Source organism: Lissotriton vulgaris, chromosome 3_2 (assembly GCF_964263255.1).
Source record: "Lissotriton vulgaris chromosome 3_2, aLisVul1.2, whole genome shotgun sequence".
Taxonomy (NCBI): domain Eukaryota; kingdom Metazoa; phylum Chordata; class Amphibia; order Caudata; family Salamandridae; genus Lissotriton; species Lissotriton vulgaris.
Genome location: NC_141690.1, coordinates 20,101,832 through 20,122,851, shown reverse-complemented (window position 1 = coordinate 20,122,851; position 21,020 = coordinate 20,101,832).

Below are 21,020 nucleotides of genomic sequence, written 5' to 3'. Positions count from 1 at the left end.
ACTCTTAGGCCTGCTCAAACACAGTGCTTAATTTGTACAAAGTTAAGTCCAGGTGCTCAAATTGTTATAGCTGCACCCCCTTACTACACTGTCTCCACCCACTTACGCTAGTGGTGAGATATCAAAGGAGGGTGGGTGGTAAGAGAGGAAGCAGAATGGTAGTGAATGCTGTGATTGTTTGTTTGGGGAACTTAATAATTTAGGGGTGCTTAAGGGTGGGGCATAGGTTGTTGAGAATATTAGTGAGGCGGGGTTTGTTTTTATTGTATTTCTAACAGCTAGCTGCATGCCGCTCCTAATAAATCACCTTTTTGTCTCTAATGGTTGTCCTGTTTCTTTCTGCACCATCTAGCTATCGGAGTCGGTGTGTGCATTATGTGGGCAGTATGGCTACTGCAGTATTTTTATTTTATTTTGAGTCCACTATTTTCCACCACAACCCAGAGCTAACAGTATGACATTTTAAAACATAATGACAAGTATGATTGCTCAGCCTGCTCTGTGAGGAGAATCTGTGCTCTCTCCTCTGGACTAGCACTACATTTTTACTGTTTTTCCTCCTAGACGATAGTGGTTTGCCACAAAGGCATGACCACAATAACATGTGAAAATCAGGCACAAAGCAGAAAGTATCTGTGATGATATGTGACATGAGAGTCAGCACAGAGTGGGGCCTCGGGACATCAAGCAAACAAACACAGACAACCATGGCCAGCAGCAGGAAATGTTAGCTAAATTCAGCCACCTGGATGGCCCTCCATGATCTCAGAGTGTTCACATTTCGGAATAACGTGTTCAAAAAGGAAGAACGCAGGGTGGGTTAAAAGCAATGTCTGCTCTGCGTCTCCAGAAAGTATGCTTCCAATACAATCTCTGATCTTTGAGAAGAATTCAGTCTGTCTAGCCCAAGAAAACCCAGCAAAAGTTATGCTGGTACAACTGTGTACTTTAAATAAATGCATCCGGTAATGTTTTTGCAGATCGTGTTCATAAACGTTAGTTAAGATAGCTCAGCCTTTCATCCGTCTGAACACAACAAACCCTTACATTATTTTATGCACAATTAAATAATTCTACATAGTCAGTTAATAGTGGCATACATCACAACAGTTAAAAACTTAGAAGACTTGGCACTTAAAATACATTTATAGGTTGAGATTGCGGACATGGGCCCCAACTTCTACTTAGACAATGAATTAACATTACGTGGCCTCCGGTGGGTGTTCACTTTAAACCATGTCTTGTAAAACATAGGAGGCAGAAATAGGAACAGCAATGTTCAAGTGATCTCCATCCTAGAGTTGAAGGGTGGTAAACTTGAACAAGGCGGTGCCATTTTATGCATGAGCTAAGGGAATGCCTCAGTACGAAACCACCTTCATGCACAACTACGACGCTTGATGACAGAAATAAACTCACATTTATTTATTTATTTATTTATTCAGAGTTTTATATAGCGCGAACAAGATCTTTACAGATATCAGAGCGCTTCACAGAAATAAGGGTGGGGATAGCAAGAAGGTGACGCAACATAATATTGGGTGCAATATAAAATTCAGTAGCATGATCGGATGGCAGTCATGTTCTAATAAAAGATCAATAAACAATCAAATAAGCGATAATATAAGACGATACTGAGTCTTTCATACAACTACGATAAAAGTCAGGCGAACTAATGCTAAAGGGATTGCTTATGCCAGTAACTAAAAGTTACGGGGAGCAAAGGGGACGGGCCTCGAGATTCAGTAGGCTAACGTGTATAGTCTAATAGATATTTAGTGAGTAGTATAAAAGGATCGACTATCCAACATGGGATAATGGCAAACAAGACGAATAAACAAGTCTAGATCCTGAATAATATGACATTATTTGACATTAGACAAACATGTAATCAGTAATACCCAAGCGGTGCGAAGTCTCTGAGCAACAAACATTAAAGTTCAGGTGAACTTAGCCATGAGGATGGCTTTCACCTCTTTCTTAAAGACGGCCGTGGAGGAGATAAGCCTGGTTTCAGGAGGGAGTATCAACACATATCAACATATTGCACACCGGGGAGAAATTGAACAAGAATTATGAATACCACTACATCCGGATTCTTCCAAAAGAGATAATGAAAGTGAAACGCACACAAAAACAGCATATTTTCATGATGTGTGAATGATCAACGATTATTAGAAGGATGGGGTCAAGGCCCTGCCACGCTGACGCCCACAGATACCCATTCAGGGAAGATTTGCCATTTGAATTATACTTTGAATGCACTGTTGATGCAGAAAACCACTTATTATGCAGTCTAGTAGGCCTGGACCTCTGCTGCTGCTGTTTGAACCTTAGCGGTCACGAAAAGTGTGTAAAACAGCGACAACAGTAGCAGCTGCTGTCCCTGGCGCCAGGGTTGTAGAACCTGTCGGGATTGTGGAAGAGCAGGACAAAACAGAGAAATTACAAAAAGGGTGGCATGAGCAGTCACCCTGTCCAAATTAAATTAGAGATAAGGTGGTAAGTAATCAAACAATAGATGGAACAAGTAGGTCAGACGCCTACTGATGCCAAAAGTGTCATAGCCTTCCGCAAAAATGTCCGTACAATTAAGGAGTTTATAACCGCTGCGAATGCAAATAGGACAACGTGCCTTCAGTCAAATCAAGATGCGCAACTCCCACACACTAGATGTCACTTACACAGGTTTTAAGTGTGTACAGAGCACTATTCAAGTCTTCTACATAAAAATCTGGTGAATGTATTTTCCTCAGAGGCTTTGATGAACGCGAAGGCAATTTGCACACGGTGCTCGAAGCCGGAGGAATGATTCCTCGGGCCTCTGTTCACACTTCTTCATTCATACCAACCAACTCAATCATTTATTGAACCATGCATAAACTGACCGTCACCGGCAGGCTCAAGAAAAAAGTACTGTTTGCCTTATTTACTCGTTTACTGGTGCGAGGCAGCACTGGCACTCACTGGAATTCTCTGCCTTTATTAATACGCCTGCAGTGCTGCTGCTGCCCTCTCAATGTCGTGCTGAACAACTGCTGGTCACAGTAAATTGTGTGGTGCATGTGGGGGCGTGGCCTTTTCAAAAAAATCTACGCACAATGGTGCGACGCAGAGCAGACCCTCCCCCCGCAGAACCAAATCCAGCCCAATCAGAGTCCCAACCACCGGCAATTCTGAACTAAGGGCTGCCGTGGCGCTGCCATAGGCAAATTCACTTGGAGATGGTAATGGTTGCATTTTATCAGCTCAGTCTCAAAACTTTTAAATCGGCACTCGAGAGAACAATACTGTCTGCACCTGTGGTGAGTGAGCTGATATAATTATAACTTTTGCAATAGATGTGCAGACACGTGTAGACCCGGTCCTTATAAATAAGTGCCTGTGCTGAGCACCGGAAAGCACTGGCACAAATTAAGCACTGCTCGAACAGCAGGCCAAACAGCACCTGACTTTGAAAATCCCAATCTACTACAAATCTACAAAAGGCTCTCCCAACCAGCAGTACCCTAGAGGCAAAATTAAGGTCACCTAGTTAAAACTAAATCTTACACAATTTTAATTTCTTTGAACCTAAAGCTTCTTCTTCCAACAGCTGTAACGAAGATTGCATGTTGTCCTTTGGCAGACTCATCATTATAGAAATTCAATCAAACTGAATATCTAAAAACGTCAAGCAAGTCAGTGGTCCCTCAGGTTTTTCAGGAACCAAAAGCACAACTCCTCCATTACCCCATTACATTTTTCAAGATCCCTAGCACACTTACCTGAACCAGCTCTCTCTACAAATAAGAAGTAATCTATAAAATGAGTAACATTTTTTAAACCACTTCTGTATTGAAAATACTACTGTAAAAAGTAACTGAACAACTCAAAAAAGGGAACAAGAACTATAACTACCCATTGGTAACATTCTATCAACATAAATTGCATCATCAAACTGTAGACTTAAAAGTGAGAAATCATATGGATGAACTAGGAGAAACCCGAAGGCTGATTTGATGTCTAACATAGCCAACTCTGCTCCTTGTCCACAATCCCGTACCAACATAATGGCATCATCAATTGAAGCATACTTCACCCCAGAATCTTCATATCATTGGCAAAACAATTGTTAATGGACTCACCTGCTGGTGAACAGCCTAAACTCACCTGGTTGCTTCTTGTGCACCACGACCAATGGTGAAATTGTAAGAGTCGCTAGTGGCCATTCGTAAAACGAGCCCAATATTCTGCTCTCTAAAACTTCCTTCTTTAATTTTGCTCTGACCACTTCTTCATGCTCCACAGCAAATTTCAAATTCTTTGCCCATCATCTCACCTGCGGTCATTAAACGCACAATTTAAAACTATCTTTAAAACCCCATAAGAAAGCTTTTACTTCATCCCTGTTGGGGTAGTGGGACAGCCAACTTTGTTGAACCTCCAATTTAATTGGTGTAGTGCCATTCTCCTGTAATCGCCTGCTGAACCCTACCTTGTCCTTGCCAAATTGCCAAAGCACTTGGTGACAGGGTCTTTTCCTCCACAATTTGCACAATTGTGTCCAAACTTCCAGTGGGCTTGCATGCCACAACTCCTATTGAAGGCCCAACATTCCCCATTCTGTGGCTGATCACCTATTCCCATTGATCCCACCCCAAACGTGTCAGTATAACCCTCGAAAGGGCCTATAAGGGACTGGTAACCCACTGGCAGTATGCATTAAAGGGACCGACTCCTCTGATCCCATCCCCTGCATCCACAATTCGTTGTCAGAATCCCCATTCTGACTTCAGGATTCGTTGCAATTCGAGCATAAAATTCTTCTTCATAACTAAATCATTCAAAACCACCATAATCCCTCTGGGTCCTTCTTACAGCAGTTTAAATAAGAGAAACCAGGTGCAATTGAGTAGGTCTAGCACACACACTCCCTTTAACAGTAACTGAAATACAGAAGTCTGCAGTTCCTTAGACACAGATAAAGCATTAATACTGTGTCAAGTCAGTGGAATACGCTCCAATAGGATCAAGTTCCCTCACGCACCCCAAAAGATGTCATGCTTCATCATCTGCATGACAAATTCAAGGGTTTGTTGTTGGAATCCTAGTAATCAGTCACAACATAAAAATAAAGCATAATTCTACCTTGTTCATTGCACTGATCCGTCTTGGGTCAGTATCTGTCTAACTGAAGACAAACAGAGCGAACCGCTCATCTTCGACTCATTGGCGGAGTTCTGTGCACCTCTGCACCTAATCCTCTGTGCTCTGTGCTCCACTTGTTTTCCGTTAGGTATACAGTAGTGTAGGTTACTTTTTCCTGGTCCTGATGAATTGCCAAAAAACAAGGAAGGGAGTGCAGAGATATTGTAAGTCGTGGACTCAGCCTCCTCTGTAAACTATGAAAAAGTCAAAAGAGTCCACTCCATTTCACAAAGAAATGTGCTATCCTTACAAGAAGTGACTAAACCCAAGAGAACCATTCAGTTTCTGGGCAGGGAGAAATGGTAAGTTTTCTAAAATCACCCTCAACCAAAAGGTACCTTTGTGGCATGCTTCATCATCGGGTTCGTCCCGCCCATCTCCGGGCGGGGCGTGCTAAGCCCTATGAATACGTGGGAGCACTTTTAAGTGAAGTGAAGTTATGTGCTTGGTGTGAGAGTGGAAGGGTCAGGAGATGAGTGAATTAACCTGGCTTTATGGAAAAACTAAACTTTAATGCTCCCTATGGCTGATATTAGTAAAATGTGGGGAAATGAGGAGGAAAAGGTGCTATAATGAGCAGTTTCCTCACGGGTCTACATGTTGTGAACCCTACCTCTATGCTTCTCTTCAGGACCTAGTAAATTGATCCCTGTTACACTCTGACTACTACCTGATGCCGTCAGCCTAGTCAATGTTGTAGGCTAATTAGCATCCATGTCAAAATTCATTCGTTCTACACCTGCTTGGTAATTTCTTCATAAACAAATTCGTAATTTTTCAAAAAAACGATACTTAGGTTGCCTAATTGGGGCCCCATGAGCTTCAACACGGGAGGGGACGAGCACTTGTATTCAAACCTTCATCAAAGCATCTCTCTCACCCCAGAAACACAGCCTGCCCATGGCTCCATCGAATTGCCAACAGACCCTTTGGGCTGTGGTAGTCAAGGAACATGTTGACCTCACATTAAATAAATTAAACATAATGGCTGCTTAGGACCATTGTATTGCATACGAGCACCCCTATTTTTAATTAGGGGAGTGAGCTTCACTAGTAAAATGTACTCTCACCAAGCATCACTAGACCTCTTTTAATCCACTTTCACCCCACTACACACACCTCACACCCCTCATACCCACACTTCATCAAACAGCTAAATCAAAAGATCTCTGGCAAAGATCTCTTTCATGGGTGCCGGCCCAATGAAGGCCATGCCCAGATGATGAAGCATGACATCTTTCGGGGAGTGTGAGGGCACTTGCTTCTATTGAGCGTATTCCACTTACTTGACACACTATTAATACTTTGTATGTGTCAAAAGAACTACACACTTTTGTATTTCAGTTCCTTCTCACAGCATCCATATATTTAAATAACAGAACACACCGCTCAGGATGGTGTTAACAAAAAACACTTCATAAATTAAAAAATGCAGATGTCCAATTTTCAATATTAGTAGACACTTTGGGTCTCCTAGGTAACTGCAACTCCTCTTCCCTGGAACCTTCTATCACTTGAATTTCCTTATGTAATAATTTGAAAATGTCAACAAATTCTCTTTTCCAAATCCTTTATTCAGTGGCCTGAGATAAATGAACATACAAAGACTTCGAAATTCCGATATAAGGCAATCTTGAATTATTAACACTCTCACATGTACCTGTTTCTTTATCTCTGGCAAAGTTCTTACCTTCTTTTACTGTACGTTTTTAAATCTCTGAGCGATAATCACTAGAACTCTGAACCCTAACCTGTTCCCCAATACTCACAGACCTGGCAACTTTTAACTGAGGCATAACAACATCCCTCCCCACTGGACAATTGCCTACTTCAACAGAAACCAAGCTCAAAACTCTTTTCCACTCTTTTCTCACCACAAAAGTAACCCTCACCTTGAGTGATTTCAAATGGGAATGCTGCTCCTTGTTCATCAACCTGGATCTGTATCTTTATATAAGTACCAACAAATCCCACTGAGGTGCTTGATCCTCGAAAACACCAACTCCACGACTAGCGTTAGCCCTCTCGCTCCCTACAGTCACAACATTCTCAGAAAGTCTAGCTGTCACCCAATCATCTACAATCTCCCCTTTTCCTAAGGAATCACAGTCCTCTTCATAATCAGAAGTCACATCACCAACTCCTTTCATCACATCAAGCATCACATTCGTCCAGGAACTGGTGCTCAGCAGCTCTCCATCACTGACTCCACCATCATCAATTATATAGTCCAAATGATCTTGAGCAAATATCCGGACTGTCACTCCGTCCCCATCCATCTCTTCAACCAGGCGTCTACGAACCGCCCTAGGTTTGGCCGGGGTGGGATGCAAACACATGCCTTACCTGCCAGCTTTGAGGCAGCCAAACCATCTGCGCCACCAGTCATGTTACCATGTTACATCTGGGCTGCCACAACCAGAGGCCCAAGACTGCTTTTCCTCAGAAATATTCAAAGCCCCTGGAACACATACCCACTCTCCAGCCTTTGCCCTTGCTGTGGAACTGCTATGAGCAGTGGTATCGCTCCTGTATTGGGAGATAAAGCTATTGCATGCTTAATATATGCTGACGACATATTGTTGTTAGATTTGACGCCGAAAGGTCTGAACAATCGTCTGCATGCATTACATGTCTTCGCAGAGTTGCACTTTTTAAAGATAAACATCTCTAAAAGTAAAGTCATGTGTTTGACCGGAAAGAAAAGAAACTCTCATGGGAATTTCACATGGTCAATAGGTGGCCAGAAGCTAGAAATTGTGAAATCCTACATGTTTTTAGGGAAAATAATATGTGGTGATATGAGTAACAAGGCCCATATTGAGAATAATATGCGCAAGGCTCTGATGCAGGGTAAGGGCTTAAATGCACTCTATAAAGCCACAGGAAAACTGAATTTTTCCCATCTGCTAGAAGCTTTCCGCGCAAAAATCCCTGCTTCTTTGCTTTACGGCATTGAACTTATTGATGTGAGTTACTGGGGTTTTCTCCACACCATTGAAGGCAGACTCTTGCGGCAATTAACTTCTGTTAATTCTGCCTGCTCAGTGGCCTCTCTTAGGCTTGAGTATGGCATGAGAAGTAGCTGGGTTCAGGGCTTGGCTGGGATAGTAAGATGGATTTTTTACCTAGCTAAATGTGAACCAGCCACATTAAGACACCTTATTCAAAGGGAATTATTGGGTCCTCTAAAAGAGTATTCTCCAATTGTAAAAAACTTTAGAAAGGCGGTCTCGTTATTGCAATTGGAGGAATCTGCTCTTTTTTCATTATCTATATATCAGTTAAAAGCCTCCTTAAAATTAGCAACGTGGAAGTTAAGCTTCTCGTTGGATAGGGACCAGATAAGGACAAAGAAAGGTGGTCTGCCGGTGATTAATTCTTATGCTTTTAAAACTATGCAACTCTATGTTCCTTGGAATCTTCCCCATGTCATTCGTCGTTTTTGGTTTTTAATAAGGCAAGATATGTTGCCTTTGAATAACCTTTTATCCAAGTGGTATGGTTCCTCTAACAAGTGTACTCTGTGTAACAGCTCGATCCAAGACCTTTCTCATGTCTTGTTTATATGCCCGGCTTTGTCAAACTCCCGTCGTAAGTGGGTGAGACCAATTTGCTTAAAACTTGGTATTTTATCTGCTAGTGCCTTTTCTGAAACTATCCTTAAGCCCCCCAATGAAATGTTTTGTTCAAGAATTTTTAACTTTTTTAAATGCTTTTTGGATCTGTATTAATATGATTGCTATCTTTACTGTGTAATAATGAATTGTTATGCTGTTGTAAATTTTATGTGGACCTCTCCCGAGTTCCAAAACATAAATAAAAAACTTGAACTTGAACTTGGAACTGCTATGACTCTGAAAAACAATAACCTCAACTTACTGTTCCTCCCTATGCAAACCACAATCCCTTGAGTTAATGGAAGCTATGCTCTGGTTCTCAACATGCCGCCTTTATACTTTATTTACCATCGGGGACAAACAGCTAGAAACTAAAGGCACTTGCCCCAAAGTCATTGGGCCTGCCTCCAACTGCTTTTCAATTTGCCCAAAATTAGATACAATTTGGGGATGTCCAACAGGAAAATCACCTTCACATTCAAAGTCAGATATAATGATCGGATTCTCTGATAGAATAAAGGCGCCACCATCTTTGAGCTGCCCTGAAGGAAGTGCAATGGCCTTCCTTTAAGGCGTCCAGCAAGTCATTGAAAAATGTCTTATTACTTACCGGTAATCTTCAACCTGCAAACATCCAAAGAAAGGGAAACAAGGGAATCCCCCTCAGCAGGCAAATCAGGAAGAATCACCTCCTGCTGCAAATGAAAATTTGAAGAACCCTTAGGCAGGAAAGCCGGATCAAGTCGCAAAATGACCCGATCCAGGAGGAACTGCAAATAGGGAAACGAAACGAGCAAGGCACCCAACTCACCCAACCTGCGAGTGGAGGTAATGGCCAACAGGAAAGCCACCTTAGCGGACAGCCACAACAAATCCGCCTCCATCAAAGGCTCAAAAAAGGGCAACTGCAGACCGCGTAAAACAGTAGGCAAATCCGAAGAAGGAATGAGAACAGGAGAAACCGGCTGAAGAAGCCGAAAGCTCCGAAGAAGCCGACTAACCAAAGGGGCAACACCCTCCAAGAAAGCCCCAGGACCCTGACAAGCATGAACCGCTGCCCACTGAGCAAACAACGTGGAAGTGGAAAGGCCTTTTCAAAAAAACATCTTGTAGAAACTCCAACACAGAAGTAGGAACCCCCAGTACAGGATCCACCCCATGAGAAGAACACCAAGAAACAAAAGAACCCCAATGACGACCATAGCACTTAATGGTCGAAGGGCTGCGGAGACAACTGGATGTCACGAGCCACCACCGATGAACAATCCAAAGACTCCAACGTCAACCACTCAAGAGCCAAGCCGTCAGCTGCAAACGACGAAGACAAGGCAGAGACAGGAGCGGAAACTGAAGAGGAGAGGGACACAAAGGAATCCGGACAAACCGATCCTCCGCCAGCCGCAACCGAAGAGGAAAACAAATGGGGCGAAGCCAGAAAGGAGCAATCAACAAGACCGAAACTTTCTCCCACCAAATCTTCTGCAGCACCCTCGGGAGGAGGGGAATGGGAGAGAATGCATACAGAAGGCCCGAAGGCCAGGGAATCGAAAGAGCATCCACCGCCGAGCCTGAGGACACAGCACCTCCGAACAAAACCGGGGTAGGAGAGAGTTGTGAGGGGATGCAAAAAGATCGATCCAAGGAGTCCCGAACCGAAGGCAAAGGGACAGGCACAGAGGAAGAGAGAGATGGTACAGAACAGAAGATGGAAGGTCGCAGCTCACAGCCTCCACATGAAAATTCAACCGTCCCGGAATGTGCACCGCCCTCAAGGCCAACAAAGGAGATTCCGCCCAAGCACGAATCATGGAGGCCAACATGTTCAGAGATGTGCACCTGGTCCCCCCCTGACAGTTCAAGTAACAACGAGCCACCTGGTTGCCGGTACGAACCAACAGATTCGCCCCGAGGAGAGGAACCTGAAAGAACTGCACCGCCTCCCAGATGGCCGCCAACTCCTGCCAGTTCGTGGAACGGGCGCTGTCCCCCTGAGACCACAGACCCTTGGCTTCCAAGGACCCCAAAGTGGCCCCCAACCCCAGAGACTGGCATCCGTCGCCAACAAAAGGGGAGGAGGAAGACAAAACCGCACCCCTTTCTCCAGATTGGAGTGCAAAGTGACCAGTCCAAGTCCTGAATCAGAGCAGTAGAGAGGAACAAAAGTCTCGTAATCTGCCCGGGAGGGGTCCCACTGAGCCAACAGATAAGTCACTAAGGGCTTGAGATGGAGGCGAGCCCAAGGAACCACAGCAGTGGTCGCAGCTATCAACCCCTGGACCCGCAACCAAACACGAGCTGGGGTAGAGGGACGACACAACAGATCCCGCAATAGAGTCTGTAGGGAAAGTATCCGAACAGGAGGGAGAAACACTGACCTCAGAGAAGTGTCGAATAGACCCCCAATGAACTGAAGTCTCTGAACAGGATCCAGATGAGTCTTGGCCAAATTCACCTTGAACCCCAGCTCCTGGAACAGGGACAACGTAGCCTCCACCGCCAGAAGAGCCTGAGGGAAAGAGGAAGCAGAGACCAAACAATCATCAATATAGGGAAACACAGAGAAACCCTGATGTTGCAAACCCTCCACAGCAGGAGCCAATACCTTGGTAAAAGTCCTGGGAGCAGTGGAGAGGCCGAACAGCAGAACCCGAAACTGGAAATGCATCCCTTGGACCACAAACCTCAGGAACCGCTGACTGATTGGATGGACCGGAACGTGAAAAAAAGGCGTCCTCTAACTCCAGGGAAGCCCAAAAATCTCCCTCCTGGATGAGGGGAATGACGGACTGCAATGTGACCATCCGAAAATGATCCAACCGCACCAATTTGTTTAGGGAACGGAGATTCAAAATGGGGCGGAAGGAACCATCGGGCTTTGGAACCAGAAACAGTGGGGAATAGAACCCCAGGCCCACTTCCTCCACAGGAACCAGCACCACTGCCCCTTTCCGGAACAACATGGCGATGCCGGACAACATGGCAGACCGCCGCACGGGGTCTCTTGACAACGGGGTAACCAGAAAACAATTTAGAGGGGGAGGGCCCTGGAAGGGCATCTGGTAACCCTACCTGATGACATCCAAGACCCATTGATCGGAGAGCAGAGCTGACCAACGGTCCAGAAACAAATGGAGACGAGCCCCCACAACGGCATAGTCACTTTTGTCCAGCATCAGAGGGAGGCTGCTGCTGCTGTTGCTGCTGAGGCAGGGATTTATAATGGAACTCGGCCCCCCGACCAAGGGCCCGACCACGAAAGGGTTGAGAGGACAAAACCCCTTGAAACCCCTGCTTCTGGAAAAAATACCTTTTCTTAGGAGCAGGCTGAAAAGGCTTCAACAAATTCTTTTCCTCCGCAGAGTGCTGCACCATCGTGTTCAAGGCATCCCCAAAGAGACGGGGACCCTCAAAAGGCAGTTTATGGACCAAAGTCTTCTGAGCAGTTTCAAGACGCCATGGCTTTGTCCACAGAGACCTCCTCCCAGCCACTGCCGCCCCAGCAGCAGAGGAGAAAGCCCACAAGGAATCAAAAAGGACATCCAACAGGAATTGCGTCAAAACCTCCATTTGAGCCAACACAGGAGTAGGGTCCCCATGATCCTGAAGACAATCAAACAGCTTCTCGAAATCCTTGAGCAGGACCTGAGACACACAGGCCGCATAAGTCCTAGCACGCACCCCAAAGTGAGAAGCGGCGTAAGAACATTTGAGAGCAGATTGTTATGTTATGTTCAATTTAATTTCTAAGATTCCACCTTACGCTCTACTGGATCAGACAGCGAAGCCTCCTCCGAGGATAAAGAGGAAGAGGAGGAAGCCATAGATGACAAAAGAGAATTAACCTTCGGAATTGCAAGAAACTGGGAATCAAAGTACGCCAGGCGATAACGCTTCCCCAGGAATCACGGAATACCCTGCTTATCCACCTCAAGCCGCTCTTTGGTGAGGATATCCTTCAGGACATCATGGAAGGGGAGGTCATCCATCACAGAGGAACTATACTGTGCGGAAAACCCCTCCTCAGGCAGGGATTTAGGGTCAAACCCTAGAACCTCCCGAATATGGACCAGCATGTCAGAAAAAACTTTGCCCTGGACGTACTTTTCCTTAGGGGAATTGTCCATGTCTCCCTCATCATCCTTAGACCGCTTAACCGCAGGCTCCAGCAGCGCAGACTGGACCGCAAAATGAATTTAGTCCTGCAAATAAGCCCTAGTAATCTGCAAGACGTCGTCCACCTGCAGATCCTGAACATTATGCTGCTTGGAAACAGCCTTACAGGAGAAGAAGCCCCTTCACTCATGGCGAAAAAACCCAGAAGCAACCAAACAGGAAATCACCACAACAAAGGAAGTGCCCAGCAACCTCCAATAAATACTGCCCCCAATCATCCAATCATGCAAAGGTGAGGCAGATGAATGAAATAAAAAAGAGGGCAGCCCCGAAGTCTCCACCCACAGCCAGAGGTCAAAACAGAATGGCTGCGGGAGGCGGACGCTGCGATAGTGCAGCAGCGCCGGAATGACCCGAGGCAGGGACACCATCAAAACTCCCCGCCCCAGCCCAGCGCATGAGCGAGGAGCATACCTGACCCCAGAACAGGAGCTCGGCCGACCGAAAAACCACAGTGGCCATGCAGTGCATTCAAGAAATAAACAGCACTTAATGCAAAACACACATGAAAAACTCACGGAACCGCCACCAAAGGAAACTGGATCCAGGGACCGGAACCGGGAGCACCAGCGTTCCGACTGCCGTCATAGCACAAAAAAAACAGGCATGGCGGTAGGTGGGCGGGCCTTATGTAGTATGGAAATACTGGTGTTGTGATTGGTTGGGTGGAGGCAGGACTGCCTCGCGTAGTAAGGACTGGGACGGGGCGGACCCATGAGGGGGTAATGACAAGTTGGATGCCCCCTGTTGCAACTAAATAGGCACCAAACCCATGCGGGTGCCCAACAAAAAAAACACCATCCCCATCTCACCGAGCGATCCCACAGACAGTCTCTCCTCCGACATCACAATTTCGGACTGCCTCACAGCACAGACACCCAGGACCTGACAGAAGATGTAGCAGCAGCAATCGATGTTAGAGGCCCCTCTTGCAAATCTTAGGCACGGGTTATAACTAATTTACCTCCCCAGACCTCACAGGTGTCCCCTTACATTTGGATGATTTTTACTGGGGCGGAGAACAAGCCAATACCGCCACAGCTACACCTTCAGCAGACACCCTCTTTAAATTGACCCACTCCTGCTCAAGAACCCTTTCTGCAAATAATCCTCCATTCCCACCCTCTTCCTGCAACATTTATAAAGCATGCACTAATCTAATGCTCAGCATCTTAACCACTTTAATAATAACCTCAATACAATAAAAATATGCTAATACTCATTAAGAGGCGCAAAGTATTCTAGGCCTGCCTTAAATTGACAAAATTATCTCCTGACTTGCCCCTGGTTGTGATGGCAGCCAAAGAGGCCGTCAAAAACCCAATGCCCCTCTAACACTAGCTAAATCCCGCCCCCAGTTTGTGCACACGAATGACACTGAGTTGTGTCTTATGGCAACACCGCTCACCCGACTCCCTGGGGGTATACCACATTCCTAGATCCTCCTGGGTCCCAGTGACAGATAATAGTGAGCGAAAAGGGTGTTTGTCTTTTTAAACCCTTTTGATAAAAGCTCAGAAACAAGTTAATATGTAGAATGAGCTTTAATGGTACAACCATCAACAGGAGATTACAGCAACTGACTCTTCAGGAGAAAACATAACATTCTGATAATGATGTCAGGAAAGACAGAGCTGGTAAAGTTCTATTAAAGGGAAAGTAACCACAACACATCCCCTTACCAATATAAAAGAAAGAACAGAAAAGTAAATGGAAAACATTTCATAAGATAAAGGACAAGGAATAAGAAATGCTTACGACATAACATAATCATTGAACTTCCGAGGAAGGTGTATAGACCTCCTAGGAACAACACTCTGAAAACAAGGAGAAGGAGTAAGACCGGGATTACAGGAGGAACTGGAACCGGTATTGGAATAATTTCTAACACCATCACACTTGGATAAACTAGACATATTCCAAGTGCAACCATTATCCAAAGTGACAACGTTCTTTTTGATGGAAACAATGGTGAAAGGACCGGTGAAGTTTTGTTGGAAATGGGGGTTGCCCAAGTCTCAAAGGGGGTAGCATGGCATCAAGCGGGCAGGCCAAACTTCGAGGACATGTGAAGCATTCACGCAGTACCCTCAGTCAACACACCAGGCACACTACAAAAGAGGCAGGACACCAATTTGAGTTGGAAAATTAAGCAGTTTAGTATCTCCAACCTGCAAGGCAAAAATGCATTAACAGTGTCATCATAACACGGCGCCAACTGGCACCAGAGCCAAGTACTTCAGAGGGGGATTATTTACAGGGGATAAAAAGGGTTGAGTCCATAGTCCATAGTCCATAGCTGTAAGGAAAAAGGATGGTTAATTAACACTAGACCTGGGGCCAATCTGGCAGGGCCAACTCAGGGTCTCATCCTTAGGGAAGCTGTAATTTCAAAATCCCACATCATGCAACAATACACCTCAGGCGTTATGACGCCAATCCCCACCCCTGTCAGGGAAGTACAACAGAGCATCACAGCACATATTAGACAGGAGCACCTGTAAGAAATCAGTACTTCAGCTCACAAACTTGGGGCGTAGCCAGGGGCCTGGAATAACTCGTCAGGCCAGCATAGGGGCACACCTGTAATAAAAGGGCACAACCCGGTTTACTCCATCATCCCTGTGGGTCTAACACATCAGCCTAAACGCATTTACCATTCGGCACACACCTTAGCAGGAATCCGCAGGGCATTGATTGAGAATAAACACTTCAATACATGTAAATCACTTCCTTAAATGTAAGACATTTCATTAGCCGTTGGAACCTTCCCCGTAGGGGTAACCACTGCATTAGCAACAGGAGATACTCCTAAGATTGATCAGGCCGGTATCACCTTTAACCTGGGGCCTGAATATTTAGCAACCCAACAGTAACCTCAGGGGGTAGGTATCAGTCACAATAGCAATAGGCCCAAACAGATTTAATATGGGGCAGCATGAGGACCTCAACATTAGGTATAGGCCTTACTCATGCGGCCGAATCCACGGCGCTTCGCCGGGGCATCTACAACTTTCGCCCCGGCTGGAACACTTAACATAAACCAGGCCTAAACAACTGGGAACCTGGGGGCCTAATACTCACTGTCTCAACACTTAGGCCTCACTACTGGCCTCAGGGTCCTAACAGGGCCAGGCAAGCTAGGCTATTCCCCTACCCAGGGGTTCTTTCCCTCCTAGACAGTCCTCAATCTGGTAATTCGGGCTCCCGCCCAGTTCACGAGCCTTTCCTTAGAGTGGCCACATTGGAAAGGAGTGTCCTTACAACGCAACACTGGTCCTGGGGGGTGGGCACCAATATATGCCCCGATTTGCTCTCTCCAGCCCCCCCCTCACAGTTTCAGTAAGGCCCCACTCACCGGCTGCTCCTGGGTTCTGGCTCCGGGCTCCAACCACACTGCTGGCCCCTTTGTCATGGGGGGGGGGCGGTCAGGAGGCTCCACGCAGCCTTCTCCCGGGGCTGAGATAAGGGGGGGGCAAGCACCGACAATGTGCCTCTAGGCCCCCCCCTCTGTGGCCTTGCAACCAGCCGCAGGACTCGCGGCAGCACTCAGGGCACTTCTTCACCGGTGGAGGTACTCCGGTTCCTCCTTTGCAGGCACCGGCTGATGGGGCTTGCGGGCTCCGTCTGGGCCCTCTCCCTGCTTTCCCCCCGAGATCCTCCTCTCGCACGGGGACCCGGGATTTCACTGTGCGGGGTTCTCCTCACTGGTTCCCACAGGTCGGGAGGCGGGGCTGGCACCGGCAATGCACCCCGGCCCCGCCTGCCTTTACCGGCCCCTCGCGTGGGGCACAGACCGGCGGGGTGGCCTCCCGCTCCGGTCGTCCTTCACAGGGCTCCCTCCTGACCACGGGGGCCCTGCACCGAAGCTTCACCCGGGTCCTCCCTCCCTCACGGGGACCCGGGGCTTTTCCTTCGCTTCCTCCTGTCTTCCCGGCCGCCCGGACAGGCGACCAATCCCTGCGCGGCGTTGGCGGGGGCGGGCCGATGACGCGGCCGGGCGCCCCCGTCACGTGACGCGAGTACCGCGGCCTCAGGGCCTAGCGCGGCCCATTCCTCACTTCGGCGGCCCTCTCCTGGTACCGGGGGCCGCCGCAACGATACCCCCAGCAGTGAAGGGAATCCCCACGATAGCGCCGGGCCGCGGCGGTGATTTCCGGCGGCAATAAAGGGGTAGGTTCCCTTTTAATTAATTCTCTATGTAGCGGCAAGAGCGCGCCTCCTCAACCGGCGCTATTCACAGGATGCCAGTCTCCTCACACAGAGCGCGCGCCACAACGAGGGGTAAGCTCCCTCAGCGCTATTCAGTCAACAACTTCCTCAGGCCACACAGCAGGCACAGCGCTGTCACTGGAAGGGGGCGCTTTTCTCAGAGGACAGCTCCTCCCTCAGCCCACACAGTCCTCAGGGCCAACAGCACTTCGGGGGCCACACCAATCGCAGGGCACAGTCCCTTGGGGGCATCAACCTCCCCAAAACAGCGCTATTGCAGCACAGCACCTGGCAGCACACCTCGCAGGGGGGTGAACAGTCCCACAGTCCGCCTCAGGGGCACACTCCTCACCTCCTGGGCGCTTCTTCACGCAGAGCTGGCGTGGTACCTGGTCCAACAACGTCAGTGACCTGGGTAGGGACCCTCCCTTGTCAGGGGCCCATGGGGACAGCAGCGGGGGGGGTTTATAGGGGTGCAGGGCCCAGCTCACAGGCCCATGTGGCGGTAGCACCTCACAGCAGGTCCCCCTCCCTTCCTTGTCCCAGCGCTGACTGACTCTCTGGTGACACTTTTCCCTTTTTATACCCTCCTCCCAGGCAGTGCCAGGACCTTCTAGAATGTTGGCACATCTAGCCTAAACTGGTTCTAGGGGAGGGGGTGAGCACCCTGGGTGCCAGGCTTTCCCTCCAAAAGCTAGGGGTAGCTGGGTAATATTAACTAGACCGCTGACCTATGTCAGTCCAGTGGCAAAACCCATGGCCATGGCATCCATTTTAAAAGCAATACATTTCAGTCAGGTGCAGTTTTAAAATGGGGGTTTTTACAAGTGCTCACATTATGTCGGGTAATTACATTTTTCAAAAGGGGTCTCACACCACTCATGGCCTATACAGGTTTAATCCCATGGGGGAGACAATCCAGATAAGGGGGTCAAAAGCGAAAAATTTTGGGGGAAAAAGGCCAAGTCCAACACGACTCCCCCCCAGCCAAAAGCCAGGGTAGACCGATCAATGCCTTGATGGGCTTCCCTGCTTGGGGCGGAAAAAGGTGGACGCAGGCCTGCAACTACAGGAGCACCTGCAGTCTCTCCCCCACTCTGGAACCCAATGGTTCTCTTTCGCAACCCTCCCTTCACCAACAGAACCACCCCACTGGTGTTCCCTAGTGGGATGTTTCTCCTTCCTAGAGTGGGAGGCTCTAGCCTCAGGCTTGTGATACTCTGGAACCACTCTCTTCTCTCCAAATTTCCACTGGTCCACCCACCTGGGGTCTATACCCTCAGAATGACCAGCCCTTAGGGGCGAGGCTCCCCTCCCCCTACTTCTCCTCCTTGGGTTCCTCCATCTCCTACGCCTGGGGACACCCTCACACAACTCTCTCCCCAACCTGGAGTCGAAACTCACAGGCTGAACCGGTGACAGGGGCGAGTCCTCCCTCTCCCTGCTCCCAGAATTCTGCACCCTCCTACCCGGAGAAGTACCCCTGGGAGTCACTTCCGGGGGGACTCTGATTACAGATGTCCCTCCCACTAGGGCAGGCAACTCCTGTCCCTGGCCACCCAACCCGGGATCTGCACCCTGTGGCTGAGCTGGTGACAGAGAAGAGACCTTCCTCCCTCTGCACCCCCTCCCAGAGTTCCGCACCCTCCCACTGGAAGTGGTACCCCTGGGAGTCAACTTGGTAGGGACCTGCCTTACAGGAACCCCACCCTCCAGGCCAGGCAACTCCTGAACCTGGAACCCCAGTCCAAGATCTAGACCCTGTGACTGGTCAGTCCCCCGAACCATCGAAGCTCTGATTAATGATGCTCCGGGTTCTCCTGACATAAGGGGATCCCTCCCTCTGGATGACACATCGGGGCAGCCTAGCCTCCCAAGCTGGGGTTCTCTTAAAGAACACTCCAGGCCTGGTGGCCGCAGCTGGGGTACCTTGGGACACCTCCCCGTCTCACTCCCTTCAGGATCACTCCCCTCTGCCTTCCCAGACACTCTGGCACTTACCCAGAGGTCTGCCTCCCGTGCAAGTTCCCTGGGGTCTGAGAACCCGCACTGCAACAGATGGTGACGCAGTCTTGGGAAACAACTCCTCAGCATGTGCTCCCGGATAACGGCATGGCACAGCCCTTCCCAATCCTCCACTGCTCTCCTCACCACCCAATCCTCCAGTACAGTCCAACACTCCTCCTCAAACTCTCCCCAGGACTGATGGGACAGCTTTCCCCTGCCCCTCAACACTAACCCGTCCTCCTCCTCCGGGGAATCAGGCACAGTCTCCTGGGCTTCGGGAGTGGGACACCTTGCACTGGACCTACACTCGCTGCCACCACTGGATCCCACCCACCTCGGTGAATCCAGACTCCTGAAACCACTCTCAGGGGTCAACCTACCCACCTGAGCTGATCTCTCTCTGGCGAAGGCCCTCTCCGCCTCCGCCATCCTCTCCAGCGCTAGGACTTTTTCAGTCTCCAGTCGCTGCTCTTCTACCCTCAGCTGCGCTAAGCCCTCGGCATGCCTGAGCTTTGCCAGCGCCAGCTGATACTCCCTCTCTTCTCTCCTATCTACCCACTCTTCTGGGGACAGGGAAAGGGATGGGGCAGTGCCCCCGGGACTGGACCCAGTGCGAGACTCCCTATCTTCGGTGTCCTCCACAGCTACTGGCGTCTCCGCCCTCTCAAACTCTTCCTCCTCATCGGAATAACTACCTCCCAGGGTTCTGGATGGGGAGCCCTCTCTCCGGTCTCTAACCCACTGACCCTTTAAAACCTCGGGGGGGTAGTCAGACAAGTCCCCATCAATCTCTAAGAGCTCTCCCCTCTTGAGGGCCTCATAGAGAAACAGGTTCCTCCTAATGTTCCCTACTGGGGGTATCCCTCTCTCCAGGAGGAAGTCTATCACCTCCTGTTCGGTGTACTCCATCAGTTCCACTTCCTGGTAGATTAACCCCATCGTGGCGAGGTACACCCGGGACACACCCTCCCAGTGGAACAAGGGGACAATTCAGAACACTCTTCAGGAGGAAGCAATCAAAAAAACACAATAATCCCCACAACAAGGCTCGGATTACATCCAAAGCTCTATTTGCAGTGTAACCCGTGGCCGCTGTGGTACTGCGCAAACACAAGTCCTATCCCACCGCTTGCCACCAAATGTTGGAAATGGGGGTTGCCCAAGTCTCAAAGGGGGTAGCATGGCATCAAGCGGGCAGGCCAAACTTCGAGGACATGTGAAGCATTCACGCAGTACCCTCAGTCAACACACCAGGCACACTACAAAAGAGGCAGGACACCAATTTGAGTTGGAAAATTAAGCAGTTTAGTATCTCCAACCTGCAAGGCAAAAATGCATTAACAGTGTCATCATAACACGGCGCCAACTGGCACCAGAGCCAAGTACTTCAGAGGGGGATTATTTACAGGGGATAAAAAGGGTTGAGTCCATAGTCCATATTCCATAGCTGTAAGGAAAAAGGATGGTTAATTAACACTAGACCTGGGGCCAATCTGGCAGGGCCAACTCAGGGTCTCATCCTTAGGGAAGCTGTAATTTCAAAATCCCACATCATGCAACAATACACCTCAGGCGTTATGACGCCAATCCCCACCCCTGTCAGGGAAGTACAACAGAGCATCACAGCACATATTAGACAGGAGCACCTGTAAGAAATCAGTACTTCAGCTCACAAACTTGGGGCGTAGCCAGGGGCCTGGAATAACTCGTCAGGCCAGCATAGGGGCACACCTGTAATAAAAGGGCACAACCCGGTTTACTCCATCATCCCTGTGGGTCTAACACATCAGCCTAAACGCATTTACCATTCGGCACACA